Source organism: Loxodonta africana, chromosome 16 (assembly GCF_030014295.1).
Source record: "Loxodonta africana isolate mLoxAfr1 chromosome 16, mLoxAfr1.hap2, whole genome shotgun sequence".
NCBI classification, from domain to species: Eukaryota; Metazoa; Chordata; class Mammalia; order Proboscidea; family Elephantidae; genus Loxodonta; species Loxodonta africana.
The window spans coordinates 47,893,418-47,919,812 of NC_087357.1; the positions used below are offsets into that span (position 1 = coordinate 47,893,418).

Below are 26,395 nucleotides of genomic sequence, written 5' to 3' on the forward strand. Positions count from 1 at the left end.
ACTCTTCTTTCATCTTTCTGAGAAGAGCAGTAGAGTGTTGTAGGCCCAAAGGGGTGAGGGGTGATGGTGGGGAATGGAAATCCAGAGAAGCCAGAGTGTAGGGCGTGATAGAGAGCCAGCATTGGGGCAGACTGCCTAGGTTTGAATGCCCGACCCCTCACCGTGTTGGGGCAAGTCAGGTGAATTTTTAATGCCTCACTTATAAAATGGGCTGCTGTAACAGTGAGTAGAAATAAAGGATTTTCATTAGGACCGTCTGGAGGGCTTTTAACCAGACTGCAGGACCTCACCCGTCGTTTCTGATTCTGGAGATACAGGTGGGGACGCGAATTCGCCATTTGTAACAAGCGTTACAGGGTCGCTCAAAGGCAACGGATCTTTCTTTCACAGGTTCTCGGCTGATGGTAACGCTGCTCGTCCTGGTACTCCGGGAATCTCAGGTACCTCGAAGCAAAAGTTCAATAAATATTCACTATCCAAGCTGCCCACCAGCAGGAGCCCTGGGATATCGCGCCGCACTGAAGAGCGACTGCCCCTGTCCAGATGTCCCTGCCAAGACATTACATCTCCTCTGCAGGGAATAGGGTAGAACAGGGAGGCAGCGGGGGTGTCACTGCCTTACGGAAAAGGACTCCACTCTCCAATTTCCGCCTCTGGGGACAAACAAGAGGCCTTTCACCATCCGGCCGCAGCAGGACTCTCGTCCTCTAGATTTCTTAGCCGTTTGCCCCTTGCCTCGGCGGTAACCCGTCCACGGAGCAAGCCCAGGACCAGCGCAGCGATTCTGGCGCACCGGGGCGGGGCGGAGGCAGGTGCGGGGCCAAGGGTGGAACCCCGTGGGAGGGCGTGGCGGGGGCAGAGGCGCCGTTTCTCCCCGGCGGGCTCCCGAGTCCGCTCCGAACGCGGGCGGCTCGATGGCCGGGCGGAAGATGGCTGCCCGCAGCGCCGCGGACAGTCACGTGTCACGCCGCTATCGCCGCGCGCCCCCTCCCCCGTCCGCCAAGTCCCCGACCCCGTGGGAGGCGCAGCCCCGCGCTGCTTCTCCGCCACGACGGTGCAGCGTGGTGCGGCCAGCGACGGAGGGCGCCACGGCACGGCACTTGCCGGCGGCCGCCCCTAACCGGAGTACCGGGGTCCAGCTCAAAGAGCGGAGGAAAACCTCCCTTCGGGCCACCCGCACCAGGTCGGGCTACTGGGCATGCGCAGTGCTCCTGCCGGTGGGCAGCAGCTCTCCGGGTTTTCGCGGCAGCTCCGAGGGGCCGGCGGGAGGCGGGGCCCAGACGGGGCGGGGCGTCCCTGACGCGGCCCGGGTTTCTTACCGGCGTCGCGGCGCTGGCGGCCCTAGTGTTATTTGCCGGAGTCGGGGTGGAAGATGGGAACCTATGGACAGAGACTTGAAAATGGGCCAAAAAGACTGAGGTCCGCCCTTCTTTATGAACGCTGAATCAGGAGTTAACTACAAGTATCGCACCTCTTAGGCTCGGTGGGGAACAGAGCATCCTCAGGCAGCTGGCAAACTCGTGCCCCCGAGCCCGGCGCCCCCAGAAGCCCGAGTTTGCGTTCCCGTCTCTTTGACCAGCTTCACGTCTCAACTCTTTGCCCCTAGGTTGTTTACCGGCCCTCACGGTTAAACCCGGCCCCCATTTGGCCTCACTAAGCGGCTCCCTCAAAGTCTCTAAGTTAGGGCTTTCTCGTCGGTGGGGGAAAGTGCCCGCCTCCTGCTCTTCCCATCACTTCAGGTGAAATTAAAGGGGCACACCCCCGCCTGGCCCCTGGATGCGCGGTCCGGCTAGGTCCCGGGAGGAGCCCCGCGAACCCCGCCCGCCGGGCCGGACCGCCTCCCCCCGGCCGCCGCGAACACCCGGAGGAGCGGATCCGTGCCCGCGGGAAGCCGGGCTGGCTTGGGCCGCGGACTGGGCATGCTCGGCAGCCTGGGAGGCTGGCGGTGGCAAGTCGGAAGCATTCGCACCAGCGAGGCAGCGGCCGGGGCAGCAGCGGCAACTGGCAGGACGGGAGCGGGAAGGGCCGGCCAGGGAAGGTTGTTCTTCCCTCGGGCCCGGCCAGCCGGCCGGAGAGCGCGATCCGGGTGCGGAGCCCCGACGCTGCCCTGCCCCGGATTTCATTCCGCGGCAGGGGGTTCGGCGAGCGGAATTCCGGCAGCGGCCGCGACTCCGGTGCAAGTGAGTCTCGGGGAGGGGGGAGATGGCCGACCGTGCGGTCTCGGGGGGCCGATGAGTCCTCGCAGGCCGGGCTTGACGCCGGGGGGCTGCGTGTGGGCAGCCCCGGGCGAGGGGGCGTGAGCGGAGCCCGTCCGGTGGCTCGTGCGTACCTGGTGGGCACTCCCCCGGTGCGGCCGCTCCCAGAGGGTGGACGCAGGGGGCGGTCCTGCGGCCAGAATCAGGTCTCGGAGAGGGCTGGACCCCCGCGGGCTCCTTGGCCAAGTTGGGGCGGGGAGGCAGGCGGGGGCGGCAGTGGGCACCTCTTTAGAGGTGCTGCGTGCGGGCTGGAAGGCTGCCTGGGGTCGGGGATTGGGGCGAGCGTCTGGCGGATGGTGGCGGGGCCCGGGAGCCTTTCGGGCAATTGCTCTGCAGGGATCCGGAGACTGGCAAGGGCCGACCCCAAATCACGGCCCCCGCCCTCCCCCCCCCCGGCCCGGGCGATGGCGTGTCAGTTGGTACTTCGGGGTACTTCGCAGCTGGTCAGGCGCCCAGGGCTTCGAGAAGCCCCCCACCGCGGCCCCTTGATGTCCCCTGGCAACATAAAATGTGGGACCCCCTTCCTCGAGGACCTCCCCAGGCTGCGTACCTTCCCCAAGCTCCGGGGCGGCCCTGAGACCCTGCGGAGCTGCCCCCGCCGTGTGGGTGTGTTTAGGGGCGAGGCCTGGAGTGGCCATCGCCTCAGTCCCCGACCGGACAGCGTCTCCAGGACGCGGCTCTCCCCGTGAGTGAGGAGTCTTCGCGATTCTCAGGCGCTTTGTCAAGGGCAGAGAAGCGACAGCAGCGAGTGCCTTTCCCACCATCTTAACCCAAACTCGGGCTCGGGGCTTCTTCTGGTGGGCCAGGTAGGGTGGTCTGGTCCAGTTAACGGACTCGGCCTGGCCCATTCTGGTTAACGCTTGTTAGCCTCGGGTAGTCAAGAGTAAAAATCGAGCTGAGGATTGCGGTAGCTGGAAGGGGGAAGAGAATCCCGGCAGGTGCTTCTCAGATGTTTCTTTTACCTTCAGACAGTACAGATTTCAGCTGCATCCGCTTATGAAACCAAGAGCGAGGGCTGCTTTCGGGAAGGAAGTTGTGTTGTGGGCCTGACTCTTTTCGCTCCCTTGACATTACCTACCTGGATCTTTAAAGCTGTTTGGACAGGTTATTTTGCCTTCAGATTCCGTGGTGTTTCTGCTTGGCTGCTTGGTTGTGAATGCCTGTCATGGTGTGCTGCGAACTCCCCACGCTCCCCACTGGTGGTTGGATGTTCTGGGGGACTGAGTGGGCAGAAAGAGGGGAGTGGGATGGGTGACGTAGGAGCGCAATGGGAGTTGCCTAGGGCTGCCCAGACTGAAGGGGTTGTCGGTTGTTTTGGCCTGTGCGGAAAGGGAGAGAGCTGGGTGCTTTCATTGGTCCGGGTGTAAGATGTCCAAAGGAGAAGCCGCGCGGGGGATGGGTGCCTGTCTGGTCAGTGCTCCAAGGGAAGCCCAGGGATGTTTGGTGATTCAGCAGGTGGCAGCCTTCCAGCTCTGAAGCCAAGCCTTGGACGACCAAGCCAGCAGCAGCCGCCTGCGCCTGCTGTTGGAGGCGCCAGCTTTGGGGAAACCTCCAGGAGCTGCCTTCTGCCTATAGCAGCACCCTTTGCTTACCTTGCTTCCTTTTAAGGTCTCTAAGGCCCTGGTTCTTTGAGTTTCTTCACAGTTTCTCTTGAACTGTGTAGAATGTTTCTGGGTCTCCCCAGCCCTGTGACCTGCTGTGTAGCAGGAGGTGGCAGCTGTCACCATGCACAGCTTAAGAGATTAGTTATTCTGCAGAAAGTGATTGTCAGGTAAAGTGGTGATCTAGCCTTTCCTACATTTGCTTCTTCAGAGACTAGACCTTTACATTTTTAGTAAGATATATTTCTGTGACTCTTCACTGCTGATGATAAGCTATTGTAAACATTCTAAGCAGTTTTTTTTTTTTAAGAAATTAATTCAACTGATAGATTAAACTTGTTAAAGGGATCAAAAAACCCGTTGCCGTAGAGTTGATTCTGACTCATAGTGACCCTATAGGACAGAGTAGAACTGCCCTGTAGGGTTTCCAAGGCTGTAATGTTTATGGAAGCAGACTGCCACATCTTTTTCGCATGAGTGCCTGTGGATTCAAACCACTGACGTTTTGGTTCCCAACCGAGTGCTTAACCACTGTACCACCAGAGCCCCTGTTAAAGGGGCACAGTAAATAAAAGCGTGTTAGTTATCTGAAAGTGCCTAACTTTTAGTTGTTCATCTTGCATGGTGCCTAACTTTTAGTTGTTCGTTGCCGTCATGTACATACTCAATAAATCCCTGTTCGTCTGAAATCTAAAATAATTCTTGATAACAGAATAGCTTATTAGTGTTCATCATGTACCTTTTCTATTTCTTAACTCTGGAAATGGGGTTCTTCCCTCAATATTGCCAGAGTAAAGTATACACAGCAGTGCCAATGCGTTTTGACACTTAAGGAACTTTGTACCGTTGTAATTCTCTGTGTTGACTGTAGGCATTCAATTTTAGTTTGAAACCTCAACTATTTAAACTTTTTCTTTTTGGTTAAATCCCTAAATTTTCAAATTGTGGCCAATCCAGTACTTCAACTTACTTCAGACATCAGTGTGCTTCGTTAACAAATCTCAGGCAATCCTAAAGGACTCCTACCTTAGGCTGTCAGTTTTTTTTTTTTTTTTTTTTAAGTAAAAAGTGCTTCTGCTGTACATGAAATATGATGTAATTTACAAAATTTCATTCCACACAAAGCATTTCAGGAGAACACTGCAGGATTCCTAACCTTTACCATCCAGTAAAAGATGCTACTATGTAAAAAACAAAACAGTGTCTTGGGAACAAAAATTCTGGGTTGTTTACACATGGGGATAAGTGTCCCAGTCTTGGGGGGGGCGGGGCATGAGTGTGTGGCCAGCCTACTTATCTGCACTACCCCTTTACAGTTCTCCCTCCTCCGGTTTAGCTGTTTCTTCTTCCTCTGAAGACACACTTTGCTGGCATGGCCTTGCTTATTTAAAGCTGCTTTCAGAAGGCTCTGTTGGGTTTTCTTGCAAATTCAATCAGTGGTGATTTTTGTTTTCTGATGGTCCCATACTCTCCCACCACTTCATATGACAAAGTGTTCAGTAGCTCTTAGAAAAAGCTGTGGCCAGTCTGGCCTGGTGGTGGCATGACTGATGACAGAATGCTCTTTTCTTTGCCATTTGTGGATGGTAGCTGTAGCCACAGCAATCTCTTCTGGAAGAACTTTTATGACATGCCTAGTTTTAAAGAGTTTGGCTCTTCTGTTAAAGGCTCTTGGCTAGGAAGATAAGGATCACTTGTCAACTCCTACTGCCTTCCAAAGGAGCCTCGGTGGTGCAAATGGTTAAACGCTTGGCTGCTAACCCAGAGGTTGGCAGTTCGAATTCACCCAGGAGCTCTGCAGGAGAAAGACCAAGAAAACCCCATGAAACAGTTCTGCTCTGTCACATGGGGCTGCTGTGAGCTGAAATTGACTCTACACACCTAACAGCAGCTGCATTCCAAGCGTTTCCCCTGTAAGGTTTGTCACTTTCATAAGCAACCCAGACACAAGAGGACCTTATTTTTGGATCAGCCCATTTGGGATGTGGAGGAGGGGAGAGTGAAGAAAGGGAAGAAGGAGGACGGCGGGGCCCCAGGAAGGTGGCTTGGTTTTGTAACCATGACTTCTGGTTTCAGTAAAACCGAACTGAATGGCTGATCAAGTGTGGCCCAGGCTTCCCTGGAGTGCTCTGCTCCCATCTAGAGTTCTGTTTACCTCCAGTGATAAACATAACCACACATACGTGCAGACACACACGAATACAGAGAGAGACACCCACGAACTGTCAGACACACAGCCCAGACACACACAGAGAAGAGGCGCGCACACGCACACGCCACACACGCACCTCCACACCCTTTTGCCAGAAGTCAGGCACCGCGCTTCTCTTTAAATACTAACAGGCGAAGGAGGGGGAGTCCAGGGCTCAGTAGCAGGTTAGACCTGGTAGCCTGAATCACCTCAAGTTTATATTTCGGAAAGTTCCCCTTCAATCTCTTAGTGGCAAGCTGATCTGCCCTGGTAAATGCAAGGCACTGGGACTTTACTGAAGCCACCGTTGTATGTAAATGCAGGTGAGTGGGAATTTAAAAATAACTTTTGAGAGTTGAGTTAATGACATTCCTCAGCTCTTGGTGTATAATCCTCTCTGCAAAGCTCCTTTCTTTTCTTTTTTTCTCCTTCATTCTCACTCCCGTTCTGTTCTCTGCCGGAAGAGACTGCTCTCACATGTTGGATATATATTCTTGGGTCCGTGTGCCTCCTTGTTAAAGAGGCTGGGTTATTTTGTGTTTTTAATTTCCGTAAGTGGTATTGTACTATGGACTTGGATTCTATTTCTTTTTCTTCAGCATTAAAACTGTTAGGGAAAATTTCAAACTTCTATAAAAATCCAGAAAAATTCATTCTGTATTTCCTTTGTGAGTTCTTTGTTAACATAGGTATATCTGGTGCATTGCTTCTGACTGCTGATTTTCTATGGTCTGGTGTACTTCTACTAGCTTTATTTATCCGTTTTCTTAGTGATGGACACTTAGGTTACCTCTACTCTTGCTACTACAAGCGAACTGTGACAAACGTCCTATACCCATTCTCTTAAAGTTGTGTGCCAGAGTATCTCCAGGGTAGTGGTTCTCAAAGTGTGGTCCACACCTAGGAGCAGCAGCACGTGGGAACTTGTTGGAGATGCAGTCCTGTGAGCCCGAATCTAGACCTCCTGAGTCAGAAACCTTGAGGGCCGAGCCTATCTACCTGTGTTTTCACAAGCCCCTTTGGAGATTCCGATGCTTGGGCAAGTTTGAGGACTACTGTTCTAGGAGTATATACCAAGGAATAGGTAGACCGGGTCGTAGGGTACAAGCACCCCTGTTTTTACTAAGTATTGCCAAATTACTCTCCTGAGCTGCTGAACCAGTTTGCTTTCCCACATGAGTGCATGAGGATTCCTGATTCCCCCCATCTTTACCAGTGTTTGGTATTAACAACCTTTATAAGTTTTACCAATACCTGCTAGCTGTGAAGTGGTATCTAATTGTTCTAATGTGAATTTATGTGATTTCTTAGTGAATTTGAGCACCTTTTAAAGTATTTGTGAGGACCCCTGGTGGCAAGTGGCTAAAACGATCAACTGCTAACTGAAAGATCGGAGGTCTGAAACCAGCAGTGGCTCTGAAGGAGAAAGATGTGGCAGTCAGCTTCCGCAGAGGTTTACAGCCTTGGAAACCCTGTGGGGTCACCATGAGTTGGAATCGACTCCGCGGCAGTGGGTTTGGTTTTTGTTTGGGTTTTCAGTGTATTTGTTAGGTAGTGCAATTTCTTTGACTAGCTTTAGTCTATTTTTCTGATGGCTGATTTGCAGAAGTTTCTTGCATATTCTAGATATTAATCGCATTCTGCCATCTGTGTATTAACTTTGTCATTACTGTCATTAATGAGAAATGTTTAGTTTTGATATAGATGAAATCCATCAAATTTTGTTTTATGTTGCACTTTAGGACCTTGATAAGATATTCTTCATTATGCCAAGATTACAAAGATATTCTATATTCTATCAGTTTTCTAGTTTTACTTTTCACATTTAGGTCTTTAACCTATTTAAGGTTCATCTTTATATACGGCATAAGGAAGGAATCCCCCTTTATTTTTTCCTTTCCATTTTGTGGGCAAATTTCCCTTCAATCATCTGTTAAACGATATATTCTTTCCCTGCTATTTTTTTGTGGAGCAGCCTTTATCATACATCAGGTTCCCACATATATACATGAGTCTATTTTTCAACTTTATTACAAGCTGTAATTTACATAGAGTAAACCACATCCATTTAAACTGTACCATTTGATGAGTTTTGACAGGTGTACGTAAACCACTGTGAAACCACTACCACAGTCAAGATACAGAGCATTTCCATTGTCTTAAACTTTCCTTGGACCTCTTAGCAGTTCCTTCCTCTCTTTGTTCCCAGACTCAGGCAACCACTGATCTGCTTTCTGTTACTATAGATTAGTTTGTATTTTCTAGAATTTTATGTAAACAGAACCATACAGTATGGTATTTCTGCGTACCTGGTTCCTTTCCCACAACATACTGATTTTGAGACTCTTCATGAGCGTCTGTTTTTGAGTTCTCTATTCCATTCTAGTCGTTTGTCTGTTTCTATGATAAATTATTTTTATTATTATGGTTTTACAGTATGTCTTTTGTGGCAGGGTGAGCCTCTGCTTTGTTCTTCTTTCTCAAAATATCACTTGGTTATTTGTGGACCTTTGTTCTTCCATATACATTTTGGAATGCTTGTCAGGTTCTCAGTGAAGTAGAAATGTGAGTGCCTTGAATGTATAGTTTAATATGGGGGAAATTGACACCTTTTCCGTCTTAGTATAGCTCTGTTCATGAACGTGGTTATCATCCATCTTTTCAAAATGACTTTTTAATAGAGTTTAAAATTTCTTTGTCACGATAGCATTTTTTACAAAGGTAATGAGCTACTTTGCGGAAAATTTGAGTCTGGGTACCTTAGCGGTAGGCAGAGTAGGGGCTTTTTGGGAAGATCTGGTTTAAATCTCTGTTCTTCACTCAGCAGCCTTGAGTGATATTGGGCAAGTTGCTCACCCCTCAGAGCCTCTGGTTCCTCCTTCCTCAGACAGGGATAACACCTCCCCCCCTTGTAAGGTTGCTAGGGGTTTAAATGGAATAATGTGGGAAAGGCATGGGGTGCAGATCTTGAAACAGAGTTGCCTTTCGCTGAATGTTGGTGTAATGTCTCCTCTGATGCTGGCTTTAAACAGCATAAACTTATTTTTATTCTGCTTTTCTTAGGATGGATAACAAAGAAGTGTCAGAAAAGGGAAGTGAATTAACCGTGTAACAGTCTCTGAGTCCGTATAAGCAAGCCCATGCTTCTGGCTAGCTTTGCAGGGGTTTCACAGAAAGTATGGACGCTTCCAAAGAATTTTACAGTCGAGTGGGAAAGGAAAGACTAATATACAAGGAACAATTAGAGAACTATGTGACAGATGGTATATAATTAGGGGTTAAGTAGTGTGGTGCCAGGGGAATTATAAGAAAAGAGAAATCATGCTCTGTGAAAGAGTTTTGACTTGACTTGGGGAGAATTAGATTAGGGAGAGAGAAGAAGTCTGACAAACCAAGTATAATTAGACTTTTTGTTGGGGGGTCTTGAGGGTCCAATATTGAACACCATGGCAATGGATATTGTGCCTATTTTTAAGTATTTTAAAATCAGTGCTTTGTTTGGGATTGATGATAACTAGTGACTAGTAGGTAACTGGAAACCCTGGTGGTGTAGTTGCTAACCATAAATAAGGTGGGCGGTTTGAATTTACCAGGCGCTCCTTGGAAACCCTAAGGGGCAGTTCCACTCTGTCCTATAGGGTAGCTATGAGTTGGAATCAACTCGACAGCAACGGGTTTGGTGGTTTTTTTTTTTTTTTTTTTTTAGTAGGTGATTAAGTGACTAGTAGCTCTCTGTCTGATAGTTCAGCAGTTAAGAGTGCTGACTCTGGAGCTAGAGCACCTGGGTCCAGATCTTGGCCTTGTGGTTTGAGAGCTGTGAGACCTTAGACAGGTTATATAAACTCTCTGTGCCTGCCCCGTTTCCCCAACCTTGGTGGCATGTGTAATAACAGCAACGACTTCATGGGATTGTTGGGAGGTCTGTAAAAGTTCGTATTTGTAACACACTTAGTGCCTGGCACATGGTAAGCACAGTATAAATGCTAGCTGCTATCATTGCTACATTTGTGAATATTCACTGTGCTTGAGGTATGTGAGGCTTTATGCCCAGGAATTGGACGGCTTTGGTGCAGAAAGACCTGGTTGGGGGTAGAAAGACCCGGTCAGTGGCACAGTACCATAGAGTGGACTTTCTGCACCAAAGAAGCCTCTGCACATTGCTTGGGTTGCTGGGCAGGTGGTGGGTGCTCAGACCGTAGACTAAGTGCCTGAAAGACCATGGAGCCAGGTGCAGTCTTGGTCCTGGCTGGCCTGCCTGGTGGGAGGTAGAGTGGATAGAATAAATCAGGTGGTTGGCATGCAGGAAGCAAGTTTTGTTTTGCTTTATTCCTAGTTCTGAATTAGACCTTTCGGCAGAGATGTAGTAATCATGGGGATTCATGTTTGTTGAGGGCTTACCGCGAGCCACTGCTCTAAGCCCTTGACTCTTGTGACAGTTCTGTGAAACAGATACTTTGAGACAGGAGAGTGGGGCACAAGTAATTTGCCCCCCCAAGATAGGAGTGCTTTTTGCCCTGAAAGAGGTTAGTGTTTGGGGCCTCCACCAATTGGAAAAATAACAAGAGTAGGTGCTGTTGTTCGTGGAGAGCCATCACAATTACGTAAAGAGTTGCGAAACACAGGTTAGCCCAGCTGGGCATTCCCATGACCTTGGAAGTTTATCAGCATAAGCCAGTAGTTCTCCAATTTCAGTGTGTATCGGTGTCACCTGGAAGGCTTGTTAAACCTCTTAGTGCTGGGCCCCACCTCCACCAGAGTTTCTGAGGCAGCAGGTGGGGTGGGGCCTGACCATTTGCTTGTCTAACATGTTCTCAGATGACACTGGGGCTGCTGGTCTAGGGACCGCTCTGAGATCCACTGCCACATGCAGTACCCATATCACTGAGGAATCAGCTGCTCCTGCTTGAAGTTACAATAAGCCGGGATTGATTTCAGATTTAGAAATTTTAAGTACTTTCACGTCACGAAATAAAAACTGAACTCACATTGTCTGTTTATGTAGGACAGGAAAGGGATATCTGAGTTGATGCAGAGGAGAAATTTGCTTTCTCTGCTGCTCAGTGTTTCTGACGTGGCTTAGGATAGGTAACCCAGGGTGGAGAGAAAACGAAGAAATGCAGGTTAATGTCAGGGCTCATTGCAAGCATGAAGTGCCATCTGATGCCTCTCTTCTTAGGGAGGTATCCTGATGTGTTTTCATTTCATTTTCCATCTTCTCCACAACCTGCCGTAAACTAGGAAAAAAAAAATAAAAGGCTTTATGCCACCGTTTATCCCCTTGGGAGAATTTAGGCACAGAGAAATTAAAAGTATGTTAAAATATATAGCCTGACCTTGGGAAGGCGACGGATAATCTTATTTGACTGGGTTAGTTGTAGTAGAAAACTGTGTTTGTCAGAAGCCACCAAATTAAAAAAAAAAAAAGCCGTGTGCCTCTCTCCTTCAGCTGTTGTGAGGTATAATAGCTACCATGTGTGAACAGTATAGTACGGCCACTATGGGAAGTGCTCGAAAATCCTGAGCTGTTACTATACAGCAAAGATTTGTTGTTTTGCAATTCAGACGGCATCTTTCCCATCCGAACAATGTTACACACAAAATTGTGGAGTGAGAAATTTTTACAATTGCAAGATTCTGTAGGAACTTGGGACTTGGAATTAACTCAGATCTTACCGCTGAAAGCATGAGTTAAAGGAGAGCAGCAGAAGTGAGCCGTTTGGGAAGAAACGTTGATCTGGCTCTTTCCCTGGGCTAGTTGTCAGGGCTCTTCTGTGACCCGGCAGGCCTGGAGAGGCTTGCTTGCTTGGTAAGGGTATGTGGCAGGGGAGAGAGGATGGAGGTTGCCAAGGAAAGATGGGGGAGGCTGGAGTGGCCTGTTCATGTGTGCGAGATGCTTGCAAGTCTGATCCTTATAACTCCTGGCTTAAATATGGCAATAAACACGTGTTGAAGGTCAGCTATGGCCTAGACCCCTTATTAAGCTCAGAGACACAGAGATGACTGAGATGGGGCCTGGAGGAGTTTGTGGGAGACAGACACATCCACAGATAAATGTCAACATGAGATAGTGAATGCAGTGGTGCAGCTGTACACCAAGCCTGAGAACGTGCAGGAGAAGGTCACTGATACCATAGAAGAGTGGTATTTTGGGATCTTTGAGATCTTTGTGTTTGGTTTTAAAATAACACAAGGTTTACTTTTTTAGTGAGATAACTCTGACAAGCTGGAAATGATCAGCAAAAGGGAAGTTGGAAACTGGGACTGCATTTCAAAACCACTTCGGAACCCTTACATGAGCACTTGACCGGTTCACTTTCTTTGTTTTTAAAAATTGTGGTTAAATTTTAGCTACTACTTGGGAGTGGAAAACCAGAAGATGATTAATGACTTTCTCCCTTTAAGGTAAATCAGCTTTTTAAAGAAACTCTTTATTAAAAAGTGCTAAATTCCACTTTCATTTTTGTTCTCAGAGGTGTGCATTTTTTAATTTTCTGTGCCTTTCCCTCCTTTTTTCATGTCCTTACAAATAATTTGCAAGCTAAGGCATACCTGTCAGTGGTATGACCTTGAAAAAGTTGGGGTCTTTGCTTCCTCATCTGTAAAGGGGAGTTGGGATTAGTTGACCCCTGGTTGTCTAGTCCCCAAATTCCATGAGTCCCGTGATTAGGAGACACCTGAAATGAGTGCTTCATGAGCTCCCCATCATCAATCTTTTATTATTCTGTTAATAAAAAAGACCCTTATTTCAGTGCTGTCTTCTCTACTCCTGGTTAGTTGTGTGTCTGAACTATAGAAACAGCAATAAGTGGTTGATTCACCAGATGTTTGTATTTTCCAGGTTGTGACTGATGCTCTTCCTGACAGGTTATTCTGTTCAAGGTGCGAAATGTGTGATGTTCAGTCTTCTGAAAGTTTTCACGCCGAGACATTCTGTGAATCCATGAAGGACGGGGCCATCGTAACTAATCTGAGATTGGGAAGGGAGGTGTTTTGCTGGTAGTTTGTCCTCCTAATTCCTAGGCAAAGACAGGCTGACAGTTTGGGCAGAAGTCTGAAAAGGGGGTGTGGGTGTGGTGGGCGTGCAGAGGTACAAGACCAAACAAGAAAAGGAATTGATTACTCCTGAGGGGAGCTAGTCGGGGAGAGGGGAGTGTATGGGGTGGGCAGGGGCAGCGGCTGGGTTGCAGGTGCACAGGCAGGTGGGTGAAGACAGGAGTGCTGACATCCTGGCATGCTGGAGAAAGGCCATGGGACCAAACAAAACAGGAGTCATAAAAAGAACACCGTGTATGGGAGGATCTGGGCCTGTAAGCCTGAGTCAGGCTGCCCTGGTCGCCTGAGACGAAGCAGGGCAGGTGGGGACAGGTATGACTGGCTGCCCCGGCACACCTCACCTGTGAGGTTGTAATGAACTTCTTGAGCCATTTTTGTGTGAGTGGGAGAGAAACGGTCCTTGTGGATAATAGGAAGTGGGAAAGACAAGACCCCAGGGCCCTGATTTTGAAAGCCAGTTGGGGAGTGGCAGAAAGAGCAGTATCCTTGGGTTCAAACTCATCTGTGGCACTGGTTTTTTCTTGTGCGTCATGCTAATAATAATCACACATCACGGTGTTGTTGTATGGAAACCCCGGCCGTGCCTTCGGTAATGCAGGGCAGCATTCTTCAGTTGTTGGGGTGGCCTTGGGAAGTGGCTTAGAGTGTGACCCCGGGATTTCTTCCTCTCAGAGGGAGGGAGGCAGGTTCCCTTTTCTCTCAGGGGGAGACATGTAGACTAAATGAACCACGAGTGAGACCTGGAGCTATTGCACAGGGACTGTCCCTCTTTACCAACTTCCTGGCCATGTGTTGAGATTTCTCACCATGTGGACTGTGTCATCCTTTCCCTTATGTTCCTACCTGATCTTTTCCAAGAGCCTGTCCCTGTTGTTCCCTCTGGCTGTGACTTTATGTTCTCATTTTGAAGTCTCAAGTATACAAAATGTCCCGTGTATGTCATTACTTTCTATGGAAGTCTTTGTGGACAGCCTCAGTCTCTAAACATTCTGGTCATCTGCAGCTTTGACTCTGGACAGAGCTAAGAGCATAGGTATGAACAAAGCAGAGTCTCAGCTGCATGGGGTTTTCTTGGTAATGGGGCAGACAGACAATAATGAAGAAAACAAATGTGTAGCACGTCAGGTGGTCTTGAGGCAAAGCCCCACCCAGGCCTATTAACGGCTCTGTCACCCATTCACAAGGTTGAAAACTTGCCATTTTGCTTTACTGATGCTGTCTGTGTAGTGACACCTGAGTTACTCTCAAAGGCCTACAGAGTTACCAGCAGTTGTGCTGGGCAGTGTTCCAGGTTTCCATAGGGCCCTGAACATGGCTGGCTTTTCTCCTCCCTTTGATTTTAGAAACAGGCACGGAATGGTGAGAAGACTCAGGAATTTCTCAAGCCTCCTTTTGGCCGTTTGTTTGAGTGCCCTCTTATTGGCCTAGAGGTTCTCACTGGGGTCCACGGATGGGCTTCATGAAGCCACTGAAATAAAATTTATTATTTTGGGCATGTGTACTCAAGTGTACTATTCTGGGGAGAACATCCATAGATTTCCTGAAATTCACCAAGAGTATCTCTGAAACATCCATTTTTAGGAAAGCAGAAAAAGGTGCAATTGTGCCAGTGAGAGTTTCTCTTTATTGACCTCTTTCTTTTTTTACAGGGGCTAATGATCAAAATGCATCTCTGGGTGGCGCAAATGGTTAAGTACTTGATGACTACTAGCTGAAGGGTTGACAGTTCAAATCCACCCAGAGAAGTGCCTCAGGAGACAGGGCAGATCAGTCTTGAAAACCCTATAGAGCAGTTTTACTCTGCACTCATGAGGTCGCCCTGAGTTGAAATAGACTTGACAACAACCACTACCGCCAGCAATAATGAGAAGTGACTGCCCAGAAGGGGGGAGGCAGGCACACACCAAGAGACTCATTGCATTTACATAGGTCTTGACATTTCTGTGTCTTAGTTATTCCTCTGAGAAAATAAGAGCAGCAAAATGATGTAGCTGGTGTCTTTGGAAGACGAGCTGAGGGGAAGGGAAGGTAGGAAGGAGTGTGTGCTGCCCCAATGTGGTTTTATCCTCTACTGAGCAAGAAGAGAAGGTTGAGCCATGAGGAGGCAAGCAAAAGACCACTTGGAGCAGATGCTGCTTCTCAGATTTCTGTGTTTGATGGGCACTGAAAATAGGTCTGGAGAGGACAGTTCAGGACTTTGGCTGTTGCTGTCAAAGGCACTTGTTTAAGGAAATTCCTCTGCTTGAGAAGTTTACAGTATTGTAAAGTAATCTCTGGGTTAGTAAGAGGTGTATTAATAATAAGAGGAAAACAGTTTACCTAACTAGTAAAGTTCATGGCAGTTGCCCTTTAAGATCAGGCTGTGAAGGGTAGCATTTAAGAGTGATAGCATAAATACATGCTCTTTGACCCAGCAGTTCTACTTTTAGGAGTCTATTTTAAGGAATAGTCAGGATCATTATTCTTCTCAGAGCTCTTTATCATAGTGAAAAATTGGCATCACCTAAATATCCAATAATAGGGGATTTGTTATGTGTATCCACATAATGAACCCTTAAAAATAATATCTAGAGGAATAATTAATCATACAGAAAGTTGTTCTAAAAACATTGTCCTGTGCAAAAAGGTCTTGGTGCAAAAAGATTCAGAAAATACTGGTTGACTCCAAACGTGAGTTAGGCACCTTGCTGGGCACTAGGGATACAGTGATGAACTAGACAGATATGGTTCCTGCCCTCCATAGCTACAAGTCTACTAGGGAAATAGTCAATCCACATTGACTTTGTCATTAAAAGGTTTTAGAAGTAGTCATACGAGGACTACAAAAGAATGACTCCTTAAAAGTGTTCAGACAGTCTAATATAACCAATGAAGTCCTATCAGATATGCTTCTGTATGGCGCTGTTAGCTACATCTCTGACCTGAAATCATTGATTTTCTGGAAACTTGAAGTAATTAAGGGGTCAAAATGATTAATGCCCCACCATTAAACTATCTTTATTGCAGCCTCTTTCTCCCCCAGCCCAGTGCAAGGCTCTGTTGGTGGTAAAGTTATGGAGGTGGTGGCATGGTGGTTTTAGGCAGAAGGGATATTTTCCACCCTGCTTTCTGGTTTTTGGTCTCTATACTTTTGTTGTCACAAGCCTTGTGACCAGCCCTCCTGGAACTCCCTCTTGTCTGTTCACTGTCTCTTCTCTTGGGTCTCGTGTCGTTCTGAGCCTTGTGCTCCTGCTTGTGGTGTTTGTAGCCATGTGGAGTAGTGCTTTATTCTTAGAAATCATCTGGTTTAAATCCTTTGTTGGAGCCTGGTGAAGCCTGGATTGGAATCTAGGTGTCTTGACTTCCAGATGGACATCCTTCCCACTAAGAAACAGCTGTGGCCTCTCCTACCTACCATAGGGATGGCCCTTCTAAGCAGATTTGTATTAAAAATTAGTGTGCATTTCAAATTAGGTGACCCCAGAAAGCTGTAGAAAAGTTAACTCCTTCATAGGCAAAAGGGCAGCAGATTTCTTGAGGAAAAGAAATTAACCATTGCCCTTTGTACTGTGGCCACCTGTCAGAATATAAAGTAGAATTGGCGTTAGTGGTGTTTGGCAAGTCTGTGTACAGTGCTGTGTTTTTAGCCAAAACAGTGTGTGTTTCCACTGTGTGGCAGACGTTGTTAGGCTGTCAGGGTCCCAGAGGACAGCGAGATGGAGCTCTGTTCTCAAGAATTCACACTCTAGAAAGGGCAGCCGACTGATGGGCCCATTGACAATGCAGTGTGATTAAATGCTGTCTCTACTACTGACTGGGACTTAGTGAATTCTGGCTAATGTGAGCAGGAATGCATCCACAAAGGAGGGCAGGTTTGAGCTGGACACGTTGATAAGGGATAGGATTGCTGTCTGGACGTCCTACAGCTCCTGGGGGCACTACTGACATTGGAGTCTGTGAATGGCATCCTCTGGAGTTTACAGGTCTGTGCTGACTGTTCAAGGCCACTCTGCATTTGCTTTTTAATCTAAGGTTGGGTTTTCCTTTCAAGACAACTTTTCTTTTTCCTTCCTTCTCCTCCTCTCCCCCTCATGCCTTTCCTTCTTCCCCCTACTGCTTCTCCTTTGCCTCCTCCATTTAGAAAATATATAAACAGAAAGAATAGCATTCATCCTGTCACCCATAGATAACCACTGTTAGCATTTTGGTGTACTGTATATTCTTACAATTTTTTTTATATAGATTTTGACTAAATGCTGAAAGATCGAATGTTAAAAGGAATATTATCTTTTTTAAAATAATTTTAATTGTGCTTTTTTTTTTTAAGTGAAAGGTTACAAATCAAGTCAGTCTCTCACATAAAAACGTATATACACCTTGCTATTTACATACTCCCAATTACTCTCCCCCTAATGAGACAGCCCGCTCTCTCCCTCCACTCTCTCTTTTCTTGTCCATTTCGGCAGCTTCTAACCTCCTCTACCCTCTCATCTACCCTCCAGGCAGGAGATGCCAACATAGTCCCAAGTGTCCACCTGATCCAAAAAGGTCACTCCTCATCAGCATCCCTCTCCAACCCATTGTCCAGTCCAATCCATGTCTGAAGAGTTGGCTTCGGGAATGGTTCCTGTCCTGGGCCGACAGAAGGTCTGGGGGCCATGAGCACCGGGGCCCTTCCAGTCTCAGTCAGACCATTAAGTCTGGTCTTATGAGAATCTGGGGTCTGCATCCCACTGCTCTCCTGCTCCCTCAGGGGTTCTGTGTTGTGTTCTCTGTCAGGGCAGTCATCGGGTATAGCCAGGCCCCATCTAGTTCTTCTGGTCTCAGGATGATGTAGTCTCTGGTTCATGTGGCCCTTTCTGTCTCTTGGGCTCATAATTACCTTGTGTCCTTGGTGTTCTTCATTCTCCTTTGATCCAGGTGGGTTGAGACCAATTGACTCATCTTAGATGGCTGATTGCTAGCGTTTAAGACCCCAGATGCCACTCTTCAAAGTGGGATGCAGAATGTTTTCTTAATAGATTTTATTATGCCAATTGACTTAAATGTCCCCTGAAATCATGGTCCCCAAACCCCTGCCGCTGCTACACTGGCCTTCGAAGCATTCAGTTTATTCAGGAAACTTCTTTGCTTTTGGATTAGTCCAGTTGTGCTGACCTCGCCTGTATTGTGTGTTGTCTTTCCCTTTACCTAAAGTAGTTCTTACCTACCATCTAATAAGTGAATACCCCTCCCCCACCCTCCCTCCCTACCTCCTCTCCTAACCACAAAAGAATGTTTTCTTCTCAATTTAAACTATTTCTCAAGTTCTTATAATAGTGGTCTTATACAATATTTGTCCTTTTGCAACTGACTAATTTCACTCAGCGTAATGCCTTCCATGTTCTTCCATGTTCTGAAATGTTTCACAGATTCCTCACAGTTCTTTATCGATGCATAGTATTCCATTGTGTGAATATACTATAATTTATTTATCCATTCATCCGTTGATGGGCACCTTGGTTGCTTCCATCTTTTTGCTGTTGTAAACAGTGCTGCAGTAAACATGGGTGTGCATGTATCTGTTCGTGTAAAGGCTCTTATTTCTCTAGGATATATTCTGAGGAGTGGGATTGCTGGATCGTATAGTAGTTCTATCTCTAGATTTTTAAGGAAGTGCCAAATCGATTTCCAAAGTGGTTGTACCATTTGACATTCCCACCAGCAGTGTGTAAGTGTTCCAATCTCTCCACAGCCTCTCCAACATTTATTATTTTGTGTTTTTTGGATTAATGCCAGCCTTGTTGGAGTGAGGTGAAATCTCATTGTAGTTTTGATTTTCATTTCTGTAATGGCTAATGATCATGAACATTTCTTCATGTATCTGTTAGCTACCTGAATGTCTTCTTTAGTGAAGTGTCTATTCATATCTTTTGCCCATTTTTTAATTGGGTTATGTGTCTTTTTGTAGTTTTTTGTAGTATCATGTAGATTTTAGAGATCAGACACTGATCGGAAATGTCATAGGTAAAAACTTTTTCCCATTCTGTAGGTAGCCTTTTTACTCTTCTGGTGAAGTCTTTGGATGAGCATAGGTGTTTGATTTTTAGGAGCTCCCAGTTATCTAGTTTTTCTTCTGCATTCTTAGTAATGTTTTATATACTGTTTATTGTCATGTATTAGGGCTTCTAACATCCCTGTTTTTTCTTCCATGATCTTTATTGTTTTGGATTTTATATTTAGGTCTTTGATCCATTTTGAGCTCGTTTTTGTGCATGGAGTGAGGTATGGGTCTTGTTCCATTTTTTTGCAGATGGATATCCAGTTACGCCAGCACCATTGAATTGTTTTGGGGCCTTTGTCAAATATCAACTGCTCATATGTGGTTGGATTTATGTCTGGATTCTCAACTCTGTTCCTTTGGTCTGTGTATCTGTTGTTGTACCAGCACCAGGCTGGTTTGACTACTGTGGCGGTATAATAGGTTCTAAATCAGCTAAAGTAAGGCCTCCCACGTTGTTCTTCTTTTTCACTAATGCCTTATTTATCCGGGGCCTCTTTCCCTTCCATATGAAGTTGGTGATTTGTTTCTCCATCTCATTAAAGAATGTCTTCGGGATTTGGATCGGAATTGCATTAAATGTATAGATCGCTTTTGGTAGAATAGACATTTTAATAATGTTAAGTCTTCCTATCCATGAGCACGGTATGTTTTTCCACTTATGTAAGTCTTTTTTGGTTTCTGGCAGAAGTGTACTGTAGTTCTCTTTGTATAAGTCTTTTATATCTCTGGTAAGATTTATTCTTAAGTATTTTATCTTCTTGGGGGCTACTGTAAATGGCATTGATTTCCTCTTTGATGTTCTTTTTGTTGATGTAGAAGAATCCAACTGATTTTGGTATGTTTATCTTGTATCCCGATACTCTGCTGAACTGTTCTGTTAGTTTCAGTAATTTTCTGGAGGATTCCTTGGGGTTTTCTGTGTGTAAGATCATGTCATCTGCAAATAGAGATACTTTGACTTCTTCCTTGCCAATCTGGATGCCCTTTATTTCTTTATCTAGCCTAATTGCTCTGGCTAGGACCTCCAACACAATGTTGAATAAGAGCAGCGATAAAGGGCATCCTTGTCTGCTTCCCGATCTCAGTAGAAATGCTTTCAGGCTCTCTCTATTTAGGGCGATGTTGGCTGTTGGCTTTGTATAAATGCTCTTTATTATGTTGAGGAATTTTCCTTCTATTCCTATTTTGCTGAGAGTTTTATCATGAATGGGTGTTGAACTTTGTCAAATGCCTTTTCTGCATCAATTGATAAAATCATGTGGTTCTTGACTTTTGTTTATGTGGTGGATTACATTAATTGTTTTTCTAATGTCAAACCATCCCTGCAAACCTGGTATGAATCCCACCTGGTCATGGGGAATTATTTTTTGGATATGTTGTTGAATTCTATTGGCTAGAATTTTGTTGAGGATTTTTGCATCTACGTTCATGAGGGATATAGGTTTATAATTTTCTTTTCTTGTGGTGTCTTTACCTGGTTTTGGTATCAGGGATATGGTGGCTTCATGGAATGAGTTTGGTAGTATTCTGTCCTTTTCTATGCTCTGAAATACCTTTAGTAGAAGTGGTGTTAACTGTTCTCTGAAAGTTTGGCAGAACTCTGCAGTGAAGCCTTCTGGACCAGGGCTTTTTTTTTTTGTTGGGAGTTTTTTGATTACCTTTTCAATCTCTTCTTTTGTTATGGGTCTATTTAGTTGTTCACTGGGTTTTTTTTTTTTCTTTACCTCTGTTTGTGTTAGTTTAGGTAGGTAGTGTGTTTCTAGGAATTCACCCATTTCTTCTAAGTTTTCAAGTTTGTTAGAGTACAGTTTTTCATAGTAATCTGATATGATTCTTTTAATTTCAGTTGGGTCTGTTTTAATATTGCCCATCTCATTTCTTATTTGGGTTATTTGCTTCCTCTCCTGTTTTTCTTTTGTCAGTTTGGCCAGTGGTTTATCAATTTTGTTGATTTTTCCAAAAAACCAGCTTTTGGTCTTGTTAATTCTTTCAATTGTTTTTCTGTTTTCTATTTCATTTAGCTCTGCTCTAATTTTTATTATTTGTTTTCTTCTGGTGCATGAGGGTTTCTTTTGTTGCTCTGTTTCCATTTGTTCAAGTTGTAGGGCTAATTCTTTGATTTTGGGCCTTTTCTTCTTTTTGTATGTGTGCACTTATTGATATAAATTGGCCTCTGAGCACCGCTTTTGCTGTGTCCCAAAGGTACTGATAGGAAGTGTTTTCATTTTCATTGGATTCTCTGAATTTCTTTATTCCATCCTTAATGTCTTCTATAATCCAGTCTTTTTTGAGCAGGGTATTGTTCAGTTTCCAAGTGTTTGATTTCTTTTCCCTGGTTTTCCTGTTATTGATTTCCACTTTTATGGCTTTATGGTCAGAGAAGATGCTTTGTAATATTTCAGTGTTTTGGATTCTGCTAAGACTTGCTTTATGACCTAATACGTGGTTTGTTCTAGGGAATGTTCCATGTGCACTAGAAAAGAAAGTATACTTGGTTGCTGCTGGGTGGAGTGTTCTGTATATGTTTATGAGGTCAAGTTGTTTGATTGTGGCAATTATATCTTCCGTGTCTTTACTGAGCTTTCTGGATGTCCTGTCCTTCACCAAAAGTGGTGTGTTGAAGTTTTCTACTATTATTTGGAGCTGTCTATCTCACTTTGCAATGCTGATAGAGTTTGTTTTATGTATCTTGCAGCCCTGTCATTGGCTGCATAAATATTTAATATGGTTATATCTTCTTGGTGTCTTGTCCCTTTAATCATTATATAGTGTCCTTATCCTTTTGGATGGATTTAACTTTAAAGTCTATTTTGTCAGAAATTAATATTGCCACACCTGCTCTTTTTTGATTGCTGTTTGCTTGATATACTTTTTTCCATCCTTTGAGTTTTAGTTTGTGTCTCTAAGTCTAAAGTGTGTCTCTTATAGGCAGCATTTAGACAGAACTTGTTTTTTAATCCATTCTACCACTCTCTGTCTCTTTATTGGTGCATTTAGTCTATTTACATTCAGGGTAATTAGGGATAGGTATGAACTTAGTGCTATCATTTTGATGTCTTTTTTGGTGTGTGTTGTTGACGGTTTCTTTTTCTCACTTAATTTTATGTGCTGAGTAGATTATCATTATATATTGTCCTTTTCTCATATTTGTTGTTGATTTTGTTTCTGCTGAGTCTCTATTTTTTCTTGTATTTTATTTTGATGAGCAGGACAGTTTGTCTCGTTTGTGGTTACCTTATTATTTACTCCTATTTTTCTAAATTTAAACCTAAGTTTTATTTCTTTGTATCATGTATCTTCCTGTCCATATGGAAAGTGTATGATTACATTTCTTAGTCCCTCTTTATTATTCTAATGTTGTCTCCTTTTATATAATAACATTGCTGTTACCCTGTTTTGAGCTTTTTTTTTTTTTTCTGAAATAATCTTGCTTTGTTCTTTTGGATTTCCTGTCTGGGTTGACTTCTGGTTGCTCTGCCCAGTGTTCTAGTCTTGGGTTGATACCTGATATTATTGATTTTCTAACCAACGAACTCCCTTTAGTATTTTTGTTGTTTTGGTTTGGTTTTTATGAATTCCCTAAACTTGTGTTTATCTGGAAATGTCTTAATTTCACGTTCATATTTAAGAGACAGTTTTGCTGGATATATGATTCTTGGCACGCAGTTTTTTTCCTTCAATTTTTTAAATATGTCATCCCATTGCCTTCTTGCCTGCATGGTTTCTGCTGAGCAGTGCGAGTTTATTCTTATGGGCTCTCCTTTGTAGGTGACTTTTCGTTTATCCCTCGCTGCTCTTGTAATTCTCTCTTTATCTTTGGTTTTGGTATGTTTGATTATAATATGTCTTGGTGACTTTCTTTTAATATCTACTTTATGTGGAGTTAGATGAGCATCTTGGATAGATATCTTCTCATCTTTCATGATATCAGGGAAGTTTTCTGCCAACAAATCTTCAACAGTTCTCTCTGTATTTTCTGTATTTCCCTCCCTGTTCTGGTACTCAAATCACTCATAGGTTATTTTTCTTGATAGAGTCCCACATGATTCTTAAGGTTTCTTCATTTTTTTAAATTCTTTTACCTGTTTTTTCTTCAAATATATTAGTGCCAAGTGATTTATCTTCAAGTTCAGAAATTCTGGCTTCTACTTGCTTAGTTCTGCTCCTCTGACTTTCTATTGAGTTGTCTACTTCTGTAATTTTATTGTTAATCTTCTAAATTTCTGATTGCTGTCTGTCTATGGATTTGTCCAGCTTATTAAACTTTTCATTATGTTCCTGAAGAATCTAATTTCTTCAGTTGCTTTATCTGTGTGTTCCTTGGCTTCTTCTGTGTATTGTCTCATTTCCTTCCTGAAGTCTTAAAGGGTTCTGTATATTAAACTTTTGTATTCTGCCTCTGGTAATTCCAGGAATGCACTTTCATCTAGAAGATCCCTGGATTCTTTGTTTTGAGAACTTGTTCAGGTAATCATGGTCTGTTTCTTTATGTGACTTGATAGTGACTGTTGTCTCCGAGCTGTCTATAAGTTATTGTATTAGTTTATGCTTGCTTATTGTGTCATAGCTGCTTGCTTTGTTTTGTTTTGGTGTACCCCTATGGGTTGCTTGAGTGAGCTAGCTTGATTATTTTTGCCTCTGGAGCTCTGACGTCCTGTCCCCAGCTGGCTAGAACTGTTATCAGGTATATCAGTTTAGGAGTCCATTCAGTTTTCTTGTATGAATTCAGCTCATGTTTCCAGGTAGCTGATCAAGTGTGTGGTACAGGCTCTGTCCTATAGTCTTAGAGGGGCAGGGGTGATTGGTGTATGTGCCAGTACCTGATTGCAGCAGGGGGTCACGCTTTGAACAAGGCAGGAGGCTGAGATCTGACCCCCGAGTCTCTGAGGAAAGCACATCCCTGTTCCCTAGAGTGTGCAGGTGGATGTGTTCTGCAGATGGACCATGGGCACCCATAGTTTTTGGTTGTAAGGACTGGGAGGTACCAGTTATCTTTGGACCCTTGCCATGGGTGGCGAGGTGACCTGAGTGGAGCTACCAGTTCTTAAGTCCACGATGTGGGTAGATGAGGACCTTGTTTAATAGATAAAGCAATGTCATATAGCAAACATCCACCTCTCCACCGCACAGCTGAAGTGGTTGGAGTCTGCCAACAAGGGCCTATTCTCCTGAAATACGCCCGCAGCTGTCCATGCAGAAGGGAAAGGTGCTCAAAGTCCATGGACGGTTTAGTCCTGGACAGGAGCCACTTCTGTCCTGAGCTTCCCTGGTTAGTGGAGCTAGCAAATTATCTTTTCCCCCAAATGCAAATTTTTTCCTTCTCCAAGGCTGGGAGGATAGCTCTAGGTACTCAACAGTGCCTATCTCAGGTCCAGGGAATTCAGCTGCTAAAGCCGGTTTGCGGGTGCAGGGGCGTGTGAAAATATACACAAGTACTTAGCTTTTGCCGTGAACGCCATCCTCCTCAGGTCCCGGAGTTGTGAGTAGGCTGTGTGGCAGCTGCTGCTTCCTGAGGAAACTGCGGAATGCTAGTATCAGCCCGCCGCCACTGCCGCTCCGGGGATGGTGCCTGAGGGCTCCCTGCAATTCAGGTCTAGTAACTCCTCTCCGCTTCTGAATGGTCTCTTCCTCCCCCTGCCCCTCAGTTCATTTTCTAAGCTTGCCTTAGAAGCTCAGGGCTCCCACTTGTCACAAATATACTTGTTTCACTTGTTTTTTCGGGCCCATGTTGTAAAGAGGGCTCACCAGAAGCGTCTGTCTATTCTGCCATCTTGGCTCTGCCTCTGATCTTTTTTTTTTATCGTACTCGAGATGAAGGTTTACAGAACGAACTAGCTTCTCATTTAACAATTAGTACACGTATTGTTTTGTGACATTGGTTACCAACCCTATGACATGTAAACACTCTCCCTATCTTGACCTTGTGTTCCTTATTACCAGCTTCCCTGTCCCCTCTTGCTTTCTAGTCCTTGCCACGGGGCTGGTGTGCCCATTTAGTCTGGTTTTGTTTTATGGGCCTGTGTAATCTTTGGTTGAAGGGTGAACCTCAGGAGTGACTTTATTACTGAGCTAAAAGGGTATCCGGGGGCCATACTCTCGGGGTTTCTCCAGACTCTGTCAGACCAGTAAGTCTGGTCTTTTTTTGTGAGTTAGAATTTTGTTCTACGTTTTTCTCCAGCTCTCTCCAAGACCCTCTATTTGTGATTCCTGTCAGAGCAGTTGGTGGTGGTTACTGGGCACCATCTTGTTGTGCTTGACTCAGCCTGGCAGAGGCTGTGATAGGTGTGGTCCATTAGTCCTTTGGACTAATCTTTCCCTTGTGCCTTTGGTTTTCTTCATTCTCCCTTGCTCCTGACAGAATGAGACCAGTGGAGTGTCTTAGATGGCCACTCACAAGCTTTTAAGACCCTAGATGCTAGTCACCAAAGTAGAATTTAGAACTTTTTTTTTATAAACTATGTTATACTGATTGATTTGGATGTTCCCCAGGACCATGGTCCCCACAGCCCTCAGCCCAGTAATTCGGTCCCTCAGGGAATTTGGATGTGTCTGTGGAGCTTCCATGACCTTGCTAAAAGGAGTATTATTGCCAAAGTCAAATATCACCATCCTGGAATGGACTCAGGGCACTGGTGGCACAGTGGTTAAGGTTTTGGCTGCTAACCAAAAGGTCAGCAGTTCAAATCCATCAGCTACTCCATGGAAACCCTGTGAGGGCAGTTCTGCCCTGCCTTATAGGGTTGCTATGATTCAGAATTGATTTGATGGCAACGAGTGAGAATGGACTTTTGGATACAAGTATAAATCTGAAATTTTATAAAAATTACTGTAGTTTTATTAATAAAATTGTAATATAGTTCGGCATTGTGGCATTGTGGTAGCATATATGAAGTGTACTGGACATTTGTGATATTATGTCAGTGTTGATTTTCAGCTGAGATGGGGGAACAAGACTTTTTGTTGCTGTTGTTTTGGTAGTTTGTCTCCATCTTATTAAAATTTTGTCAAATAACTGACTTATCTCCCCTTTCATTGGTGTTGATGCTCTTTCATTGAAGTCATCCCTCACCTCAGCTTTGTGTACTGCTTACAGGTGAATATATTCAGATAATCTCAAAAGCAGGAGTAAGATTTTTGCCCTTATGCAAAATTTTCTCTGGTATTTTTACATGTGCTTACTGCTTCACACATCCAGTTGAGGGAAAAATGTATCCTTAAGCCTGGCTCTAGAAGTGTGGCAGTGGAGCAGTGTAATTGGCTTTCAAGACAATGA

General features: G+C 45.0%; 1 protein-coding gene across 5 annotated transcripts in view; it reads left to right on the top strand.

Annotated features, from left to right (window-relative positions):
• The first annotated feature begins 1,941 nt into the window (after positions 1-1,941).
• Positions 1,942-26,395, top strand: part of SGMS1 (sphingomyelin synthase 1) — a 346,369-nt gene continuing 321,915 nt past the window's right edge. For all 5 annotated transcript variants that reach the window (XM_064269610.1, XM_064269611.1, XM_023546954.2 and 2 more), the window contains exon 1: positions 1,942-2,180. The gene's annotated coding sequence lies outside the window, so the exon portion shown is untranslated. The remainder of the gene's footprint in view (positions 2,181-26,395) is intronic.